This window comes from Lepisosteus platostomus, chromosome 5 (genome assembly GCF_059453375.1).
Source record: "Lepisosteus platostomus isolate fLepPlt1 chromosome 5, fLepPlt1.hap1, whole genome shotgun sequence".
NCBI classification, from domain to species: Eukaryota; Metazoa; Chordata; class Actinopteri; order Semionotiformes; family Lepisosteidae; genus Lepisosteus; species Lepisosteus platostomus.
The window spans coordinates 68,306,933-68,323,077 of NC_142615.1; the positions used below are offsets into that span (position 1 = coordinate 68,306,933).

Here is a 16,145-nt window from a genome sequence, read left to right on the forward strand (position 1 = left end):
CAGAGGAAATGACACCCAGAAACACCCGCTGAACACAGTACTGTCCCACTGTGACTGTATGAACCCCTCTCTCTCAGTGCAGTGTTCATGTACTGGAGTGTCCAGTCAGTGTGTCTGTATGAACCCCTCTCTCTCTCAGTGCAGTGTTCATGTACTGGAGTGTCCAGTCAGTGTGTCTGTATGAACCCCTCTCTCTCTCAGTGCAGTGTTCATGTACTGGAGTGTCCAGTCAGTGTGTCTGTATGAACCCCCCTCTCTCTCAGTGCAGTGTTAATGTACTGGAGTGTCCAGTCAGTGTGTCTGTATGAACCCCTCTCTCTCTCAGTGCAGTGTTCATGTACTGGAGTGTCCAGTCAGTGTGTCTGTATGAACCCCTCTCTCTCTCAGTGCAGTGTTCATGTCCTGGAGTGTCCAGTCAGTGTGTCTGTATGAACCCCTCTCTCTCTCAGTACAGTGTTCATGTACTGGAGTGTCCAGTCAGTGTGTCTGTATGAACCCCCCTCTCTCTCAGTGCAGTGTTAATGTACTGGAGTGTCCAGTCAGTGTGTCTGTATGAACCCCTCTCTCTCTCAGTACAGTGTTCATGTACTGGAGTGTCCAGTCAGTGTGTGTGTATGAACCCCTCTCTCTCTCAGTGCAGTGTTCATGTACTGGAGTGTCCAGTCAGTGTGTCTGTATGAACCCCCCTCTCTCTCAGTACAGTGTTCATGTATTAGACTCGCACATAAGCAGCAGTGCCCACTGGTTGTCATGGACAGAGGTCTTAGTTGATTCTTCTTCCTGCCTCTGCTGGGGAGCATGGGAACTAGTTTTTTTTTCTCCACAGACTGCAACCTGCATCTACAGTATAACTGTAGAACTGAGCTCATTTATCATTTTATTTCAAACACAAAGAGATTTATTGGCATAACTTATGAGTTTTAGTGTTGCCAAAGTACAATCAAACATTTACAGAAATTTACAGTACAGATATATCATAGGACATTTACAAACCCCACATGCAACATTATTGTGGGATATTTATATACTGTTGAGCAACTCACACTGTTTGAGGATAGACTGTGCAATTTGTAATCACATTTACAACTCATGTTCAGTAATACAACAGTATAGCTAGTAAGGGTTAAAAAGTGCTGAAACATTTTTGTAACAGTTTAATTCTTGTGCAGCTCTGCACTGACAGTTTGGGCAGAGTGGCATTAAGCTGTGTGTTTCTGTGCTAAGCCCATCTCCACTAATCCCAGAGCCCTTCATTAAAACACTGAGGGGCAGCGTCTGCTGGAAATCCTGTCTGTGAGCAGAAGTGAGTCATGGGGCTCACAGACTGAGCTCTCTCTCAGGACACCCAGACTCTGTTGTGTAGGACAACTGTCTCTTGCCAAGTCTCTCTCTTTGTAAAAGAGTCCAGCTGGTTTCCAAGTGCAGAAAGGAGATTCAGTGTAAGGGATCAGCTCTCTGGCACATCAGCTTCTCCGTACAGGAGTGAGAGATGTGTTACACCTCCCACACCCACTCCCAAACTCCCACAGCCACTCTGAGCTGTTACCGCTCTGCTGTGATGGAGCCAAATCGTGATCTTCTCCCAGTCTACAGGAATGGCCCTCAAGAAGCTCACAGGGAGGAGAGGAGATGTTTCTTCTTGCTGATACTGGTACTGGGCCCCAGGATCTGCTCCAGTCAGGGAGTGTGGCTGAAAAGCACCACTGTTGTGTTGAAGATGGGAGCAGCTGTGCTTGTGAAGAGAGAGAGAGGAGAAGGGATGGAAGATAAAAGACTAGAGAGAAAGAGAGGACACAGAGAGAGCATTGTGAGCTCTCGATCTCAACAAACCCCTCCTTCACAGAGGCGGGCCTGCTCTCTGGTCGTCATGGTGACGCAGGCATTTGAAAAGCATTGTGGGAGAAGACCCACTTCCTGCTTCCTCCCAGATCATCTCCAGGAAGTCTACTCCTCATCAAAGCTGTGGCTGTTACAGGAGATGGCAGGGTGTAGATCATTTCGTCCTGTTGTTCAGCTCCAAGCTCAGGGTGTTCAGAGTCCAGACAAGCCTCCTTCACCTCCAGACACTGGAAACACAAAGAGAGAGCTGTGTGTCAGTGTGCCGTACAGAGAGAGGGTCAGTGATGTAGGAGAGAGCTGTGTGTCAGTGTGCCGTACAGAGGGTCAGTGATGTAGGAGAGAGAGCTGTGTGTCAGTGTGCCGTACAGACAGAGGGTCAGTGATGTAGGAGAGAGAGAGCTGTGTGTCAGTGTGTCGTACAGACAGAGGGTCAGTGATGTAGGAGAGAGAGCTGTGTGTCAGTGTGCCGTACAGAGAGAGTACTGTACTTCCTCTTCTCTATCTTGGATCTATGGATCTGGTGTGATGCTGCTCACTGTGTTTAGAGTCCACTGTGTTTCCTGTATTTTAGAATACTTACTTCATATCGAAGTCTAATCACACTCCTAGAGAAAGTGTGGATCATCCTGGATCAGAAGGGACAGTCAGTGAATCCGAGCGAACTCTCTTCCTGTTGTGAACTCGTGACTCGCACTAATATTCTTACAGGACCTTGAGAGAGAGGGTCAGTGATGTAGGAGAGAGAGCTGTGTGTCAGTGTGTCGTACAGACAGAGGGTCAGTGATGTAGGAGAGAGAGCTGTGTGTCAGTGTGTCGTACAGACAGAGGGTCAGTGATGTAGGAGAGAGACTTTCGGTGTGATCAGGACTTACAGTTTGGGGGCTCCATCTCTTTACTGTGTCTCCTCCTGACAGGCACTCTTCCAGCTCCTCTCTCTTCCTCCTCTTCTACATCGACCATTTTCTTGGCCGACTTCCTCTTCTCTATCTTCTGCAGAAGTTTTCTGTCCATCATGTAAGGAAAGACACTCATTTCTGCCACCATGTCCTCTATCTTCTCCAGCAGCTCTGTGACCTGAGTGTGGTCGTCCCTGTTCTTGTTGTTGAGAACATGATACCTGTTCCCACACTTCTCCACCAGACACTGGAGCTCCTCTCCTCCTCTCTCAATGTGCTGCTCAATGGTTGTGTCTCCCAGTGTGTCCCCCCAGGTGAACAGCACTATTGTGTGTCTCAACACTCTCTCACTGAGGAGCTCCAGATGTTCCTTCTCTACTCTCCTCTGTTTCTCTCTCAGTGTGATGAGAGGGATCACCAGGAGGAGAGCGTGGGGTCCTGGGGGGCACAGAGACACGCTATACACAGTCTCTTGTTTGACCTGCTCTGAGGTGGACTTTACATTATCCCACTCCCAGCCTGGAGTGTCGACCACAGTGACCTGCCTCCCAGCTACTTCACCCTGTCTCTTCTCACACTCCTCAGTTCCTCCCTCAGCATCAAACTCCTCTCTGCCCAGGATGGTGTTTCCTGCTGAGCTCTTCCCAGCCTTTTCACACCCCAGAAGCACAATGTTCAGCTTTGACAGACGAGGAGCTGCTGAGATTTCTGGACGGGGAGTTTCTCCTGGGCTTCTCCCTGGATCAGCAACCAAACAAGACAACATCAGTGTTAGAGCTTGTAGTGTTTCAGGGCACAAGAACTAAATCATTTTTTCAGCTGTTCTGCCACTCTAGTACTTAAAGGGGATGAAACTCTGCTGTGTGCTTAATTGAAACAAACATGTCAATAAAACAACAATAAAACAAGTAGATTCTGGGATCTGAGTGCAGAAGGTTAAAGTTCCCTTATGTTATCAAAAACATCAAAAACTACAGCTTTTGGAGTTTAAAAGACATAAACCAAGATGAAGAGAAATGTTATGACAAAAAAGAAAGCAAAGTGAAGAAGAAAGAAATTCAAATAAGAACCACTGCATAGAGACAAAATAAAAATCACAAGATGCAAGACCTCTCTTCAATCTTGACACGATTGCATGTATGGAGTCCAAACTACACAATTCTCTGGAATTTGCAGTTTTACCTCTTAAACTGGGCATCTACCTCCTGCCTTCCTGCTGGGGTACAGTACTTACTCTGACCCGGCTCCAGGCTCTGAGGCTGGGAGGACTCCTGTAGCTCCTTCACTCTCCTCTGCAGCTCCCCTTCCCACCTCTCCTGGATCTCCGCCTCCTTTCTCTGCAGCCTCCTGTCGTACTCCTCTCTCAGCCCTTCCTCCCACTGCCTCCTCAGCTCCTCCGTCCTGCTCCTCTCCTCCTGCGCCTCTCGCTGTTGCTCCCTGTATCTCTCCTCCAGCTCCTGCTCTCTCTGACGGTGCTCCCTCTCCAACTGCTGCCTCAGCTCCTCCGCCCTCTTCCTCTGCTCGTCCTCCAGTTCCTGCCTCAGCTCTGCCTCCCTCTGCTGCTGCCTCAGTTTCAGCTCCTCTGTCTGCCTCTGCAGCTCCTGCCTGCCCTGCTCTCTCATCCTCTCCTCGTGGAGTCTGAGCTCTGCCAGTCTGCTCTGCTCCTCCTGTGCGTATCTCTGCTCCAGCTCCTCCACTCTCCTGAGCTCCTCAGCCCTCCTCAGCTCCAGCTCCTGCTCCCTCTGCCTGCGATCCTCTTCCAGCTGCCTCCTAAGCTCCTCCTCTCTCTTCCTCTGCTCCTCCTCCTGCTCCTTCCTCTTCTCCTCCATCTCCCTCTGCTGCTGCTGCTCCAGCTCCTGAACTCTCCCCTGCAGTCTCTCTTCATACAGCTGCTTGATCTCGTCCACCTTCCTCCACAGCTCTGCTTCACACCTCTGCTGGGCCTCCCCGCGGTCTTGGCCTCTGTGCTGCTGCCTCAGCTCCTCTATCTTCCTCTCCTGCTCTTCTTCAAGCTCCCTCTTCACGGCCTCCATCCTCTCCCTCAGTCTCTCTGCACACTGGGTCCTGGTCTCCTCCACCTTCCTCAGCTGCTCCTCAGTGAGTTTCAGGATGGTCTCCTGCACCCTCCTGTGCTGCTCCTGGTATCTGAGCTCCATCTGCTCAGCTCTGCTGCGCTGCTCCTCCTCGTACCTGCGCAGGAGCTCCTGGTGCTGCGTCCTGTAGCGGAGCTTGATCTCCTCCGTCTTCTCACACTGCTCCTGCTCCAGCCTCTGCCTCTGCTCCTGGTACTGCAGCTGCAGCTCCTGCTCCTTCCTGCGCAGTGTCTCCTCCTGCTCTCTCCTGAGAGCCTCCAGCTGCCTGCGCTGCTCCTCTCCCTGCCTGCGTCTCAGCTCCTCCAGCCGGCACCTCTGCTGCTCCTCGTGCTCCTCCTTCAGCTGCTCCGCTCTCCTCCTCTGCTCTTCCTCACTCCTGCGTCTCAGCTCCTCCCTCTCCTTCCTGCCCTCCTCCTCCTCCCTGTATCTGTTCTCTCTTTCTCTCAGCCTCTCCTCTGCATCCTGGTCCACAAAGAAGCCCAGACTGTTTCCTGCCACCATGTCCTCGATCTTCTCCAGCAGCTGTGTGACCTGAGTGCGGTCGCCCGTGTCCATATTGTTGAGAACATGATACCTGTTCCCACAGCTCTCTAAGAGCTGCTGCAGGTCTCTCCCCTGTGTGTCAACATACTGCTGCACTGTCTCCTGTCCCAGACTGTCCCCGTGGGTGAAGAGGACAACAGTGTGATTCAGGACAGCCTCCCCGAACACCTCGGTCACGGTCAGCAGGGCTCCCTTCTCCTCGTCCGTGAAGCGTCTGGCCCGCAGCACCAGCAGGAAAACGTGGGGTCCTGGGGAGGACAGCAGCAGGCACCTCCGGACCTCAAGACACACGTCCCTCTGGCGCCCCCTGCTGTCCAGGAGGTCTGGTGTGCCGATGACGGAGAGCTGCCTCCCAGCAGCTTCCCCCCTGCGTCTCTCGCAGGTCTGGGTGACCGCGGAGAGGCTGGGCCGGGAGGGGAACTGTGTGCTGCCCAGGAGGGTGTTTCCTGCTGAGCTCTTCCCAGCACCAGTCCTGCCCAGCAGCACCAGTCTCAGCTCAGAGGGGCGGGGCTGGAGTCTGGGTTTGACTTCACTCACTGCAACAGGAGGACAGGAGCATCAGGGAGGTTACACATGAGAGGAGACCAACCTCTCCACAGGTAAAAGGAGTACAATTTGCTCAAAAGTCATTTCTTGACAAACGTAACTTAAAAGTCATTATAATAATAATAATAATAATAATAATAATAATAATAATAATAATTGCTTACACTTCTATAGTGCTTTTCTGGACACTCCACTCAGAGCTCTTTACAGGTCATGGGGATCCCACTACCACCACCAGTGTGCAGCTCTTTACAGGTCCTGGGGATCCCACTACCACCACCAGTGTGCAGCCCCACCTGGATGATGCTCCAGTCCTCTCCCCACACACCAGCTCTCAGTGGTGAGGAGGGCAGAGGGATGAAGCCAGTCCAGAGAGGGGGGTTATTAGGAGGCCATGATGGGTAAAGACCAGGGGGGCCAGGACACCGGGGTAACACCCCTACTGTTCTCGAGAGACACCCTGGGATTGTTAATGACCACAGAGAGTCAGGACCTCAGTTTGACGTCTCATCCGCAGGACGGCGCCTGTTTACAGTCCAGTGTCCCCGTCACTATACTGGGGCAGCAGGACCCACACAGACCGCAGGGTGAGAGCGCCCCCTGCTGGCCCCACTCACACCTCTCCCAGCAGCAGCCTCAGTGTTTTCTCAGGAGTCTCCCCTGCAGGTACTGGCCAGGCTCACACCTGCTGGGCTCCAGTGGGGCTGCCAGTTGGGAGTTGCAGGGTGATAGGGCTGCTGGCCATTATGAAAGCAACTTACAGAATGAACATCTGGGAATTATTCTTGGGCATCATGCCCAGAGTCGGCACAAGTACATCCTCCACCCTGACTCTGAACATCGGTGTTCCCCAGCGCTGCAAAATCAGCCCTCTCCTCTGCTCCCTGTTCACCCACGACTGCGTCTCCAGGAACAAGACAAACTCCATCATCACGTTTGCGGACGATACAACGATCATCAGCTTGATCACGAACGGTGATGAGTCCGCCTACAGGGAGGAGGTAGAAACGCTGACAGCATGGTGTCAGGACAGCAGCCCCTCTCTGAACACCAGCAGAACTAAGGAGCTGATGGTGGACTACAGGAACAGACCAGGCACCCATTCACATCAGTGGGTCCGCAGTGGTCCAGATTCTCAAATTCCTAGGTGTCATCATCACAGGCGACCTGACCTGGACCCACCACACCAACCCCGTAGACAAGACAGCGCCTGTTCTCTCTCCCCAGACTGAAGAAGTTCAGCCTGCCTTCACACATCCTGACCAGCTTCTACAGCTGCACCACTGAGAGCATCCTAACCGGCTGCACCACTGCCTGGTGTGGTAACTGCTCCGCCCACGAGCTCAGGGTCCTCCAGAGGGTGGTGACACTGGCTCAGAACACTAACGGCTGCGCTACTGAACACAGGGGATATCTACTGTGTTAGATGCCTCAAGAAGGCCAGGTCCATCCTCAGGGACCCCAGTCACCCTAAACACAACTTGTTCTCTCTACTACCATCTGGAAAACGGTACTGAAGTATCAGACCAAGACCACCAGGTGTCAGAACAGCTTCTTGCCCCAGGCAGTAAGACTGCTGAACAGCCAACCACAGCAGACACCTGCAGTTACCTCCTTGAACTGACAGGGGGCATCGGCACTCTCAGGACACCTACGAAGAGCACTAAATACCTCCTACCCTGTACCCTACTACTGTCAGGACACCTAAATACCTCCTACCCTGTACCCTACCTCTGTCAGGACACCTCAATACCTCCTATCCTTGTGTTACTTCCACACAATCTGTGAATTGCAGTTGTGTAATCTGTTGTATCCCAATGTTAACCCTTATAAATTCCTGTCCTCCAACTCTTCTATCCCTCTTAACGAGCCTTTAATGAGCTCGCAGATTTCAATGCTGACAACACCGCTGTGTGCTGTACTGTTCGTGCATCGATCAATAAACCTTGATTGATTGAGTGTTGGTCCGACAGTCTTGAGGAACAGATTACAGAGACTGAGCTGCTGTGTGATGGATTAAATCTAATCTCCCTGAGAGAAAACAGTTCAATTACAACACAGAGGATTTAAACAGACACAGATCTGTGTGCCACTGTGTTAGTAATACAGTACAGAGCGGAGCACAGTATGATATTAATTCCTAACAGGACTCAAGATGGTTGAATCTTTCAGTTTGATGACCAGTAAGATCAATGACTCAGTAATACAGCATCAATCACACTCACTGGCAGGAGGGATGAGGTCTTTACTGTTCCTCCTCTTGACAGGCAGTCTGGGCTCCTCTGTCTCTTTCTCCAGCTCCTCTTCCTCCAGTGTCTTTCTCATCTTCTCCTTCAGCTCCTCTTCTCTCCTGCTCCACTCCTCCTCCAACCTCTGTCTGAGCTCCTCTTCTCTCTCTCTCTCCCTTCTTTCATACTTCTGTCTCAGCTTCTCTGTCTCTCTCTGTCTCTCTTCCTCCCTCTGTCTCAGCTCCTCTGTCTCTCTCTGTCTCTCCTCCTCCCTCTGTCTCAGCTCCTCCGTCTCTCTCTGTCTCTCCTCCAACCTCTGTCTCAGCTTCTCTGTCTCTCTCTGTCTCTCTTCCTCCCTCTGTCTCAGCTCCTCTGTCTCTCTCTGTCTCTCCTCCTCCCTCTGTCTCAGCTCCTCCGTCTCTCTCTGTCTCTCCTCCGCCCTCTGTCTCAGCTCCTCCATCTCTCTCTGTCTCTCCTCCTCCAACCTCTGTCTCAGCTCCTCTGTCTCTCTCTGTCTCTCCTCCTCCCTCTGTCTCAGCTCCTCCGTCTCTCTCTGTCTCTCCTCTGCCCTCTGTCTCAGCTCCTCCGTCTCTCTCTGTCTCTCCTCCTCCAACCTCTGTCTCAGCTCCTCCGTCTCTCTCTGTCTCTCCTCCTCCCTCTGTCTCAGCTCCTCTGTCTCCCTCTGTCTCTCCTCCTCCCTCTGTCTCAGCTCCTCTGTCTCCCTCTGTCTCTCCTCCTCCCTCTGTCTCAGCTCCTCTGCCTCTCTCTGTCTCTCCTCCTCCCTCTGTCTGATATATTTCTCCAGTTCAGTGTATACTTGGTCAATGTCAGTGGTGAAGTACTGCCCATAGTTTCCTGCCACCATGTCCTCTATCTTCTCCAGCAGCTCTGTGACCTGAGTGCGGTCATCCCTGTTCTTGTTGTTGAGAACATGATACCTGTTCCCACACTTCTCCACCAGCCACTGGAGCTCCTCTCCTCCTTCCTCAATGTGCTGCTTCATGGTTGTGTCTCTCAGGTGAATAGCACTATTGTGTGTCTCCACACTCTCTCATTGAGAAGCTCCAGATATTCCTTCACTGATCTCCAGTCTGTGTTTGAGTCCAGATTAATCACCAGGAGGAGAGTGTGGGGTCCTGGGGGACACAGAGACACACTGCACACAACCTCCTGTCTGATCTGCTGTGGATCATTCCTCATCAGCCACACATTCCAGCCTGGAGTGTTGACCACAGTGATCTGCCTCCCACCTACTTCACCCTGTCTCTTCACACACTCCTGAGGTTCTCCCTCAGTGTCAAACTCCTCTCTGCCCAGGATGGTGTTTCCTGCTGAGCTCTTCTCAGACCATCTCTGGCCCAGCAGCACGATCCTGATCTCTGAGAGACGCTGCGGTGCCTCATGGGAATCAGCCTGTCCCTCCCCTGTCAGAGAGAAAGATCACAGATTATTTACATGATAAAGTTCTCATCACAAATATCTTCACTCTTCATCCCATTTAAAATTTATGATAAAAACGTCTCTATATCTTTCCTATTGTCCCTGCCCTGTGAGAGAGGAAAATCACAGATTATTGAGATTATTTTTCTGTGTATTCTCTGTGGTATACAAAAATCTTCTGTTAATGTTAATCAGACTGTATTCTTACAACATTCTTATTCTGTATTCTTACAATTTATATTAAATATTTGTTTATTTTAACTGTTCTCTCAATAGTTTCTTAGAATAATTTAACCTCACTGAAAGATTAGATTTCTCTCATCTGATAAACAACACAGACATTTTTTCCATCGCCTTCCTTGCTCATCTTTACCAAGGGCGCCAATACTTCAGGAGGGCCCTGTAGAGTCCCACTAACACTCTGAGTGTCCAGTGGTAGTTCAGACACATATGGGACTCCTGTGTTCAGAATGAACCTTTATACCACCTTATTTTTAGATAAATGTAAAAAACTGTAAAATCATTCAGTCCATCCTGATTCTTCAGTAGTGAGTCTAAAATGTCACATTTCATAAACACATGTTTGGGACTCAGCCACCTGGCTGGGAAATCTGTGTGTTGTATAGTTTCAAACTGCTTAGAAACTATCTACTGTGATCCACACTGAAGAGAACTAGCATGATGTTAGTTTAAAAACAGTGAAACTGACAGGGTGGAGGAACTGAGTCTCTTTAGTCTGAAGGGAGTGTCCCACACTGACAGGGTGAAGATAGTGAACCATAAATATATATACAAAATATTCAACATCCTCAGTGACAGTCAGTCATCATTAAAGACCAGTTAGATATTGACACCTCAAAGTTCCTCAGAATTAACACTGAAACCCAAAGCAACACTAAGACTTAAAATCAGGAGTGGGAGGCTCTACTGTACACAGAGGGGGTGGGAGAGGGGAACAAGCTGCCCAGCCCTGTTGTTGAAGATGATCTGAGACACAGCTGGATGAGCTCCTCCAGTCAGGACATGGGGCTCTACTGTACAGAGAGGGGTTAAGGGAGGGAACAAGCTGCCCAGTTAGGACAGGAGAAACAGCTGCACGAGAACCTGGAATCACTACTAATTATGGGCCAAACAAATTCCTCTGTTGTTCATCTGTACTGATTCCTCTCTGGTATTATCAACTGTACAATAAACATGGCCCCTGAGCAACAAACAAGAAATGTTCATATCTGAGCGTGTCTGAGCATCATGAATACTAACAGTGTGAATCCAATACCATCAGCACACAGTCAGGTTTAACATTAATCATTTCACCTTAAATAAACACCTTATTAAAATATTTAGTACATTCCAAACAGCTTGAGTTTACAGTACCGACCTCTGATCCCTGACAAGAGAAAGTGAAAGTAAAACAGTTCCTGTCTCTCTCCTAGTTCAGAGCTTGTGTGTCTGACAGACAGAACACACTCTCAGCAGACAGGAAGACACTTCTCCAGCTGCTGCTGTGCTCTGTGACAGAGAAGAGACCCTCAGTGACTCCCTTACCGACACTCTGACAGGCAGAACAAGAGAAAACTCACCAGGGCTGAGCGCTGCCATCTCTCTCTCCTTCTCTTCCTGCTGATGTGAGGTGGGGGGTTTCCTGTCCTCGCTGTGACGCTGCTCTGGCGCCACCTAGTGGATTCATAAAGTTAATCACCACCTGAACAGGTTCATCGGTAAGAGCAAAATAAAACACCAGAATACCCAGATCAACTCTTACCAGCATCCTTGGACACTGGTGTCCACACCCCTACTCTCTCACACAGTGTCCTGGATCTGTACTGACCAGCAGTCGGGACACTGGGGTCCACACCCGTCTGGATCAATGAAGTCAATGAGGCGCTGCAGTACTGCGCAGTCCCCGCCAGGGGGAGACAAGGCACCAGAAGTCAGAGGCCGGAGCTGAACTGCTTCAGGAGAGAGACAGATCGGGGAAACAGCAGGCCAGAGAGAGCAGGAGAGCAGACAGGAGTCAGACAGGAGATAACAGACCTGAGCAGCTCATCGGCTTGTTCGCCCCTCCCCCAGCTCTGTCTGGAGAGAAGCCAGGGTATCGGCTTGTTCCCCCCTCCCACCCCTCTCTGTGTACAGTAGAGCCCCCTGTCCTGACTGGAGGAGCTCACCCAGCTGTGTCTGGAGAGAAGCCAGGGTATCAGCTTGTTCCCCCCTCTCGCCCCTCTCTGTGTACAGTAGAGCCTCCTGTCCTGACTGGAGGAGCTCACCCAGCTGTATCTGGAGAGAAGCCAGGGTATCAGCTTGTTCCCCCCTCCCACCCCTCTCTATGTACAGTAGAGCCCCCTGTCCTGACTGGAGGAGCTCACCCAGCTGTGTCTGGAGAGAAGCCAGGGTATCAGCTTGTTCCCCTCTCCCGCCCCTCTCTGTGTACAGTAGAGCCTCCTGTCCTGACTGGAGGAGCTCACCCAGCTGTGTCTGGAGAGAAGCCAGGGTATCAGCTTGTTCCCCTCTCCCGCCCCTCTCTGTGTACAGTAGAGCCTCCTGTCCTGACTGGAGGAGCTCACTCAGCTGTGTCTGGAGAGAAGCCAGGGTATCAGCTTGTTCCCCCCTCCCACCCCTCTCTGTGTACAGTAGAGCCTCCTGTCCTGACTGGAGGAGCTCACCCAGCTGTGTCTGGAGAGAAGCCAGGGTATCGGCTTGTTCCCCCCTCCCGCCCCTCTCTGTGTACAGACCCCCTCTTAACCGCAGGTGCCTGAGCGCTGATTGACCTCCTGCAGCGTCAATCCCTCCCCAGAACAAACACAAACCACACCGCTGCTTCTCCGTTTTTATTCATCTGTTCACAGAACATACAGCGACCGGGGGCTCCCTCCCTCACGAGGAACCCCAGGCCACGGCCAGGCGGAGAAAGGAGAGCGATCCGGTGGGGTCTGGGGATTTCGGACCAAGGGGCGGTCAGTCTTAGTCCTCTGGGCGTTACTGTGGCGAAATACTCCCTCCTGTCCTGCTTTTAAGGTCGAATTTCCTTTTTTATTTCAATACATTCGCTTTTTTTTAAGCATTTTTTGGGGGGGCATCTCTGCTGTTGAAATAAAGACTTAGGAAACACAAACAAAGACCTCAGTCGGCTTCAGAGGAGAAACCGCCCCCCCTCCCCTCCCCTCACTCACGATGAACGCAAGAAGGTTAAAATGAAGACGACCCGCGACCTCACAGGCGTGTCCGTGGGAGTCTGCTTGAGCGACGCAGAAACACGTCCACGCCTGGGGCTCGCCTGCCATTCCCACACAAGAGAGCAACAGGAATCGGAAGTCCAGGGCTCCGTCTCTCGCCGGGGAGCGTGGGTGCTGTTGTTTTTGTGGGGGTGGGAGAAGGGAGTGAAACACGCGTCGTTCCCCTTCCCACTTCGGTTTGACGTCTCATCCGCAGGACGGCGCCTGTTTACAGTCCAGTGTCCCCGTCACTATACTGGGGCATCAGGACCCACACAGAGCGCAGGGTGAGAGCGCCCCCTGCTGGCCCCACTCACACCTCTCCCAGCAGCAGCCTCAGTGTTTTCCCAGCAGTCTCCCCTCCAGGTACTGGCCAGGCTCACACCTGCTGGGCTCCAGTGGGGCTGTTTAAGTGTCACACTTCAAAAAGAGCATTGAAAAGCAGGCAGGAGACACACCTGCACCCACACAGTGGAGACGCGCCGAGCCGGTACTCACCGCGTCGGAGTACAGCACGCGCAGGGACGGCCGGCACCCTCAGCGGTTGTGCGAATTTCCGCCGATTCACTGCTGCCGCGTGGCGCTCGAGGGTTCAGAGAACAGCAGTGGGGCTGCTGGCCATTATGAAAGCAACTAGGAAAAAACAGGCCGCTGCTCCCCGGGAGGAACCACTGATAATAATAATAATAACTACTGCTAACAATAGTACTACTACTAACACTAATACTACTACTGCTAACAATAGTACTACTACTAATACTAATAATACTACTACTGATAACAATAGTACAACTACTAACACTAATACTACTACTGCTAACAATAGTACTACTACTAACACTAATAATACTACTACTGATAACAACAGTACTACTACTAACGCTAATACTACTACTACTAACAATAGTACTACTACTAACACTAATAATACTACTGATAACAATAATAATACTACTACTGATAACAATAGTACTACTACTAACACTAATACTACTACTGCTAACAATAGTACTACTACTAATACTAATAATACTACTACTGATAACAACAGTACTACTACTAACACTAATAATACTACTACTGATAACAACAGTACTACTACTAACACTAATACTACTACTGCTAACAATAGTACTACTACTAACACTAATACTACTACTACTGATAACAACAGTACTACTACTAATACTAATACTACCACTGATAACAATAGTACTACTACTAACACTACTAATAATACTAATACTAATAATACTACTGCTACAACTACTGACAACACTAATAATACTACTACTACTGATAATACTAATAATTCTACTGCTACTACTGACAACACTAATAATACTACTAGTACTACTACTGACAACACTACTACTACTACTAATAATAATCTACTAATACTACTGATAATGATAATACTAGTAATAATACTAATACTACTACTAACAGTAATAACACTACTAAGACCAGTAACAATCTCCTTCACACAAGAACTGCACACACGGTGTACAAATCAGCTGACTGGAGAGTAATTTCCGACGGTGATAAACACAAGAAATAGAACTGACCTTGTTGGTTTCTCTAAAAACACTACAAGTCCTGTCAAAGACAGGATATGCTCCACTAGAATTGTCGTCTCTGACCGGTGAGAAATTTCGTTTGTTGTGCGAAGGACTCAGCAAGAAGTGATGTGTCAATTCAGGTGCAGTTGTTTATCGTGAGGGAAAGCACAGATAATATGGGCTTTAATGAATTAACAGTGAAAGTGTAGCAGGGGGCCTCGTATGGACTGCGGTTGTGATTAGTTTTTGTTATTTGCATTTAAAGATTTTGCTTTTACATGAAACATAATGCAGGAGTAGCTGCAGCCTAGGTAGACGTGACGAAAACCACGTTACGTCGTTATTATATATACTTTATTATTTATTATTTCTAACTGAACACTAGCGCCCCTCTATGATCACACACTCAACACACTACTGTGCCACTGTGATTACTCACTGAAGACACTAGTGTGCCACTCTGATCACTCACTGAACACTGTACCGTGCCACTCTGATCACACACCAAACACAGTACTGTCCCACTGTGATCACAATCGTAACACAGTACTGCCCTATTTGATGACACACTGAGCACAGTACTATCCCACTGCGATTACTCACTGAACACAGTACTGTGCCACCTGGATCACACACCGAACACAGTACTGTCCCCCTCTGATAACACGCTGAACACAGTACTGTCCTACTGTGATTTCTCACAGAACACACTACTATCCCACTGTGATTTCTCACTGAACACACTACTGTCCCACTGTGATTACTCACTGAACACACTACTGTGCCACTGATCGCACAGTGAACACAGTACTGTGACACTGTAATTGCTCACTAAACACAGTATTGTCCCCCACTGATGACACACCGAACACAGTACTGTGCCACTGTGATGACACACCGAACACAGAACTGTGCCACTGTGATGACACACTGAACACTGTACTGTCCCACTGTGATCACACACTGAACACTGTACTGTCCCACTGTGATCACACACCGAACACAGTACTGTACCACTCTGATCACACACTGAACACAGTACTGTCCCATTTTAGTTGACACACTGAACACAGTACTGTGCCACTGTGATCACACACTGAACACAGTACTGTGCCACTCTGATCACTCACTGAACACAGTACTGCCCTACTGTGATCACTCACTGAACACAGTACTGTACCACTCTGATCACACACTGAACACAGTACTGTCCCATTGTGATCAGACACCAAACAATACTGTCCTACTGTGATCAGACACCAAACAATACTGTCCTACTGTGATCACACACTGAACACTGTACTGTCCCACTGTGATCACACACTGAACACTGTACTGTCCCACTGTGATCACACACCGAACACTGTACTGTCCCACTGTGATCACACACCGAACACAGTACTGTCCCACTGTGATCACACACTGAACACTGTACTGTCCCACTGTGATCACACACCGAACACAGTACTGTCCCACTGTGATCACACACCGAACACAGTACTGTCCCATTTTAGTTGACACACTGAACACAGTACTGTGCCACTGTGATCACACACTGAACACAGTACTGTGCCACTGTGATCACACACTGAACACAGTACTGTGCCACTCTGATCACTCACTGAACACAGTACTGCCCTACTGTGATCACTCACTGAACACAGTACTGTACCACTCTGATCACACACTGAACACAGTACTGTCCCATTGTGATCAGACACCAAACAATACTGTCCTACTGTGATCAGACACCAAACAATACTGTCCTACTGTGATCACACACTGAACA

At 49.8% G+C, this 16,145-nt stretch overlaps 2 protein-coding genes and 1 pseudogene across 8 annotated transcripts in view; 1 reads left to right on the plus strand and 2 right to left on the minus strand.

The window, feature by feature from the left end:
* LOC148671873 (uncharacterized) overlaps positions 1 to 16,145 on the minus strand; it is a 641,462-nt gene that overhangs the window by 253,866 nt on the left and 371,451 nt on the right. The gene's annotated exons all lie outside the window — the stretch shown is intronic.
* Positions 1 to 16,145, plus strand: part of LOC148671881 (GTPase IMAP family member 8-like) — a 423,522-nt gene that overhangs the window by 55,752 nt on the left and 351,625 nt on the right.
* On the minus strand, positions 869 to 11,192 carry LOC148671886 (uncharacterized; annotated as a pseudogene). The gene is made up of 5 exons (XR_015937091.1): positions 11,166 to 11,192; positions 8,143 to 9,569; positions 3,970 to 5,907; positions 2,712 to 3,473; positions 869 to 2,066 (listed from the first exon to the last, which is right to left on the minus strand). The product of XR_015937091.1 is annotated as an uncharacterized LOC148671886 (transcript).